General features: G+C 44.1%; 1 pseudogene; it reads left to right on the top strand.

Moving 5' to 3' along the window:
* Positions 1–5,522: 5,522 nt before the first annotated feature.
* On the top strand, positions 5,523–5,726 carry LOC144688170 (U2 spliceosomal RNA; annotated as a pseudogene).
* The last annotated feature ends 1,291 nt before the right edge of the window (positions 5,727–7,017 follow it).

The following is a 7,017-nucleotide window of genomic DNA, read 5'->3' as shown; positions in this document are numbered from 1 at the left end:
AAGTAAACTTTCAGCTCCGGCTGGGCTCATTTAAGGTGGAGGAGTGATGGAGCACTCTACCGTTCTGAATCCACCGAGATGATCAAGCTATCAGGTGTGCCCCAGGTCAGACGTAATACAGAGCTCCACTCTGTGTTGCCTTGACAATGGGCACGATCCCTTCCTTTTTATTACATGTGCAACCGCTAAACCCTGACAGGAGTGCTAACATTCATGGCATCGTCAATTGGAGGATAATGGACACAGAACGAATATTTGGGAGGTCCTTTGAAGTGGCCTTTTATTCCAGTACTATTAGACACGTGGTAGAAAGCTGGAGTGGGAGGGGAGAAGGGTCAGAAGGCGGACAGTTTTATCAACTGCAGGAACTTCACCTCCAGCCTGGGGAGCATATACAGTAAAAGGAAAACCGGGAGCCTTCCATTACAAACATGCAGCCCTCCCTCTGAGATTCCCACAGATGATTACCTGATGACCGCTCACTAAAAAGAGGTAAATCGGCCTCAGTAATTGTGAAATCAACCCCTCAAGGAAGAAAATGAGAAATCACTGTCAGAGCGTACCCAAAAAAAAGGTGTCAGCCAAGACTTAGAGGACAGCACTCCTGCCTTTGGGCCACAAAAGGTTTTGGGTTCAAGCCCGACCCCAGAGCCTTGAGGTTGACACTCTGGTGCAGTCTTGAGGGAGCGCTGCACTGTTGGAGGTGCTGCTTCTTGGACGAGATGGTGGATGTAAAAGATCCTATGGCAATATTCAAAGAAGAGCAGAGGCAGTCTCCCTGGTGACCTGGCCAGTATTTACCCCTCAAACCAACATCAGCAACAGTTATCTGCGGCACAGGGGATAGTGCCAGCTTGCAGCCTGTTTGTTCGAATTATGGCCAAAATGTTCTAAATGGCAACGGGAGTCCAACATTCATCAGATAACCTCCGCCTGCATTGCAGATTTAAAAAAAATAACTGCAAAATAGATTTTCCTTGATCCTATGTTTCAAAACAATTTGGAGAAAGTCAGCCCGGGCGGTTCTTCGTAACAGCTGGCTGAAGAGTGACAGTTAGCGAAAAGAGAAATGCGAGACAGCAAAATTAAACTGTGTCCGGCCCATCTCCCGTGCATCCGCCCTCACGCCTTCTCCTCCCTCCCAGAAACATGATAGGGTCCCCCTTGTCCTCACTTATCACACCATCAGCCTCCGCATTCAAAGGATCATCCTCCCCCATTTCCGCCAACTCCAGCATGATGCCACCACCAAACACATCTTCCCTTCACCCCGCCCTGGCAGCATGCCATAGGGATCGTTCCCTCCGTGACACCCTGGTCCACTCCTCCATCACCCCCTACTCCTCAACCCCTACCTACGGCACCTCCCCATGCAAACGCAAAATATGCAACACCTGCCCCTTCACTTCCTCTCTCCTCACCGTCCAAGGGCCCAAACACTCCTTTCAAGTGAAGCAGCATTTCACTTGCATTTCCCCCAACTTAGTCTACTGTGTTCGTTGCTCCCAATGCGGTTTCCTCTACATTGGAGAGACCAAACGCAGACTGGGTGACCGCTTTGCAGAACACCTTCGGTCTGTCCGCAAGCATGACCCAGACCTTCCTGTCGCTTGTCATTTTAACACTCCACCCTTGTTCCAGTGAAGCTCAACGCAAACTGGAGGAACAGCACCTCATCTTCCGACTAGCCACTTTACAGCCTTCCGGACCGAATATTGAGTTTAACAACTTTAGATCTTGAACTCCCTCCTCCATCCCCACCCCCTTTCCGTTTCTTCCCCCCTCCCTTTTGTTTTTTCCAATAATTTATATAGGTTTTTCTTTTCCCACCTATTTCCATTATTTTAAATCTATACCTTTTATGCCCTTTTAGTCTTATTTCACCCCACCCCCACTAGAGCTGTCTGTACCTTGCTTGTCCTGCTATCCATTCTTAATTAGCACATTCTTTTAGATAATATCACCACCTTCAAGACCTCTTTGTTCTTTTGTCTGTGACATCTTTTGGTTATCTGCTCCTATCACTGCTTGCTTGTCCCTACAACCACCAACCCCCCGACCTTAAACCAGTTTATATTTCACCCCTCTCCTATTTTTACTTAATTCTGTTGAAGGGTCATGAGGACTCCAAACATCAACTGTACTCTTCTCCGTCGATGCTGCCAGACCTGCTGAGTTTTTCCAGGTATTTCTGTTTTTGTTTTGGATTTCCAGCATCCGCAGTTTTTGTTTTTATTTTTTTAAAATTAAAGAGGGCTTGTATCAAGGCCTGGAGGTTTTAATGCTCCAGTATCCTGTGGGCCGTGGATTTTATCACAAACTCGATTCAGAGGAAGAGCAAGCTTACATTTATAATCACACCTTCCATAACTTCAAGATATTCCAAAGCCATTAAAAAGTGGTTATTTTGAAGTGTAGTCAATATCGTCGTGTAGGAGACAAGGCAATTTGTGCACAGCCAAGAGCCAAACAGAAATGCAGTAATGATTGGGATTTTTTTTTTTTTAAAAAAAAGGTGTTGGTTGAGGGATAAATATTGGCCAGAACGCCCTCTGCTCTTCTTCAAAATAGCGCCCTGGGATCTTTGACACCCATCCGAGGGGGCAGAGTCTTTGTTTAATGTCTCATCTGAAAGATGAGCAGCACTCCACTGTTGCGTCAGCCTGGAACTTATGCTCAAGTCTCTGTAGCTGTACTAGAAACCACAATCTTCCCACTCGGCAAGAATGCTACCTACTGCACCACAACCGGCTCCCGTATCCCTCTTTACTGATGGGGCACTATTCACTTATGGCCGTATTAATGTGTTCAAATAAAACTCCATTGCGATTTTAGCATCATTGAAAGCTTGTTTATTTTAAATGGCTTAAGGCTACAAAAGAAAAATGGACCAAAGAATACGAATAAATTCGCATACGGTTACCACACAGCAGGACATCACCCACCCCATTAACCAAAGAGATCTGCTGGTGCAGTCTGAACTCAGCCCCAGTGACTGATTGAATGACTAGTTATCCATTAGAAATCTTCACTGCTGGAGTATGCAAAGCGTTTTACCCGAGAACAGTACTAATATGCATTATATGCTGCAGCAATTAAAAACGTGTTACTGCCCAAGAAGATGCATGAACAATCACAATCTATGATCATGTTAACAAGGGAGTGCTTTGGGGAATTCAAAATCAAATTTTGGTCTAAAAAGTTATTCATTTCCTAAGAACACCCTCAAGGAAGGTGTTGGAAAGCTCATTTTCCTTCAACTGGGACCGTCAAAGACTCTCCAGCAAATGAGATGTTGCTCATCATTATTTCACTTGCTCCACAATTACTTCACATGTCAATAATGAACAGGTCTCAAGAGTATGTGCTGAAGTGGATATTGTGTGGGCCTTTCTTCCTAATGATCTACCAATTTAGATATAAATGCTGCACAATGCACCCACAGCAGACGCAAAAGATCCTTCCCCACCCCTCTGGCCCGTGCTGTACACAGGGTAAAAATACCAGTTGAATTTGACTTGCACTCCAACAATGACGTCCGTGGGTTAAGCTTAAAAAAGAAACCTTGAGCGGGCACTGCCAATGCTGACCAACGACACACACACACACAGACACACACACACACACACACACAATTCTGAGAGAGCTTGCAGCCACTCCTGACATTTGACCCCCAAATTGCAGCACAAATCTGAAAGCATGTAATTAGTCGGCAGGCTGTCTTTAGCTGCTGTTGAATGAACTGTTAATAAAAAGCAACAGACCACTGGGTGTCGTGTAATTGCTATGAACCCGGTGCACTGCCAGTGCTGGGAGGAATAAATGGGCACCGTGCTACTAATAAAGCCATTTAAATGCACATTTAAAAACAAATGTTGGGCCTTAATGAACAGTGTGAGTTAACCAATTCACTGGAGCCATTCTGATAAAAATAAATTTCATCTGCTCCGGCTACTCTGTATTGGGACTGAAGTTTGAATCCTGATCTTCTTGAGCCCCCACTGCCCCCACACGTTATTTTGGAAAAAAATATAATACCAAATGAAGACAGTGCGGATGGTGAGATTTATGCTCAAATATATTTAACGTCCTTGTGAAAAGGCTTTGCAGTCAAGGAAGGAAGCTGGCAATTTGAAACAAAAAAAAAGTGATGGAAGTGCAAATGTGCAGGGTCCGTCAGTGTCTGTAAAAGGGAAAGGAAAGGGTCATGTTTATCGCTGGTGTCCCTGAGAATCCATTCAGCATCATTCATTAAACATTTGTGGGAAGCAAGTGCCGTTTTGCTCATAAGCCTGAGAATGACTCAAAAGGTTAAATACACCATGAGGTGTGGTGTGTAATCTTGCAGCATAGGAGGCTATTCGGCCCACTGTGACAGTGCCAGCTCTTTTGAGAGGCTTATCCAATTAGTGCTACACCTCTGCCCTTTCACCATAGTCCTGCAGGTTTCCCACCCCCCCCCCCCCCCCCCCCCCCCACCCCCCCACCCCCCACCCATCTTTTGAAGTATATATCCCATTCGGAAAAGTATTATTCTACTTTTCAATCTCCTTCCACCACCTTTTCAAGCATTGCATTCCACAGTTATTAGAAAAAGGCAGGTTGAGAGAGACTGGAATAGAGTACTGCCCTTCCTGGGTATATTTTAAATCGAGCTCACGTGATATAAAATAACACCTCATCGCATCATTCAGACATCCAAAAAAGTGTTTCACAGCCAATGACATGCTTTTAAAGTGTAGTTACTGCTAATTGAGGGGAGCAGAGCGGCAAATTTATACACAGCAAGATCCCACAAATGTACGCAGCCATCAAGTACTGCAAGCTTGCGTGGTCCATCTTTGTTCTGCGCCGAGTTAATGGAGCTTCACCTGGGCCACAGCGAGGTTGCTGCAATTCAGCTCAATGGGCTTGGGGCGAGCGGGAAGTATCCAAGGTTACCGCCATGATCACTACTCGGTAACCTCTGCTGCAAAGAGTAGTTGATTGGTGGGAACAAGATCCAGCTTGGTGATTGTGCTTTTCATAGTAGAATAGCGCTACAAACAGGAGGGGTTTAATTTAAACAGCCCTGGTTTCTCCTCTCACCACCCATCCTTAAACAGCAAGGCGTTTTTGATTCTTGATTTCCTCCGGTATAAGCGGTGGCTTATTTCCCAGCCCCTCAATTTAGGTGTGATCCAATTTCTATTAATAACCTCACAGCAAACGTGACATAGGATAAACTCAGGGGATTAGTTTATTCGCACATACTCAAAATGCGGGGCTGGGAGGTGGGGGTAGGTGGGGTGGGGGTGGGGGGTGATTTCATAGCCCCCGGCTACATTCATACAATAAAAGAGGGATAGAAAAAGAAAGTTAAAAGGCAAAAGACCACAGGGCAAAGACTTGTTTCATGTGAGAGTCAAGAGTCCAGAATCAAAGTCCAATGATGTGTCCTTTCACAGGTTTCAGCAGGTCGAAGACTGATGCTGGATAATTCACTTTTCCAGTAGAGATGGGATAGGCAAATAGAACAAATTATTCTTGTCGGTGCTGGTACAGAAGTTCTAGTTAGCTAAGATCAAGTGTAGTATCTGTTTTTATCAGTTTAATGTCTGATATATCCCTTATCTGGGGGCCATATATTAAATTGATTTTTGGAGCAGGAAGATGGAACAGGGGCTTGCTCCGTCCACTCCAGGCATCGACCTGGTAGGAAGTGTAGATGGGGCCAGGCATTCACCTGGAATGAGTCCTTGTTCTGAGCTGCTGCTTGCTATATGGGAGATGGCAGACTGGTTTACAAGTTCCTCAAGGCTTTATTTTTGCTGGGGGTAGGGGTCATCTGACTCCTACCTCTCAACTTTGGGCTTTGACAATGGATGTATATTCTTTATTCTGATTCTTGAGATTGTTAATGTTTCAACTATTGATGAATTATAAAAAAGGTTTCAGGGTTCTTTGTCTCAGCAGACTGGCAGTATCTCAGTTGGCCAGGCCTGGCTTAAGAAATGTAAATGGCCTTTGTATAATTCCCTTGGAAGTTGGCCTTCTGCAGCTCACTGAGTGAGCACACACCCAGATTCAGCACTGGAGCAAAAATGATAATTGTCTCACAGCCCAACTAGCCCAGGGACAGTGTGTTACATATGGACCTGAGCCCAGACTGATGAGATTAAAGTCTTTCCTCTCAGTTGGATGCATGGAATCAGTTTGAGCTGTCTCAAACTTGATCCTTAAAGGATAAAGGGCCCATAGCAGAAAACTGCCCCATTGATAAGGAAACTAAAGTGGAATATAAACAGAAAATGCCACAAATACTCAACTGGTCAAAAAACACCCAAGGAAAGAAATGGTTAACCATTTCAGGAAAAACCCTTCAATGAAACTCAGAATATAGCGGCTACACTTCAAACATACTTCATTGGCTGTAAAGCACTTCGGGGTAACCAGAGGTTGTGAAAGACGTTATATAAACCAAAGACATTAATTCTTTCGTTCTTTCTAATTTGACAAGGCGCAAGAAAGCATGGCGCAAGGAAGAAAACATTTTAATTGTGCAGGAGATGCTAATGTGACAGCACGTTACTGGGGCGGAATAGAAGATGCCTTATTCTGAATCTAACAAACACCAGGTGCACCAAATGGAAAACCATCTTCACAACAACCACCTGCATTTATATAGCACTTTTACACTGGTCAAATACCCCAAGGCGCTTCACAGGACTGGAACAAAACACAAATTGCCACACACAAACCAAAAAAAAGGAGACACTTAGTCAAAGGAGTAGGTTTTAAGCAACAAAGAGATGGATAGGGGACATTCTTCATTTTGATAAGTACAAAAATTTACCAAAAAAAGCACGAGCATTGTTTTTTGCCTTTAATAAACAAAAGTTTCTTTCTACATTCTTTAGAAGAACTTTCTAAAAAAACAGCTGGGTATAGATTTCATTATCCTCAAATGGCTATTGAAATTGAAATGATATTAAATAGTGAATTTGTACAAACACTTGAAAATGATTTAATCACATA

Source organism: Cetorhinus maximus, chromosome 12 (assembly GCF_964194155.1).
Source record: "Cetorhinus maximus chromosome 12, sCetMax3.hap1.1, whole genome shotgun sequence".
Lineage (NCBI taxonomy): Eukaryota > Metazoa > Chordata > Chondrichthyes > Lamniformes > Cetorhinidae > Cetorhinus > Cetorhinus maximus.
The sequence above is the reverse complement of the archived record's forward strand: the minus strand, read 5'-3'. Positions and strand labels throughout refer to the sequence as shown.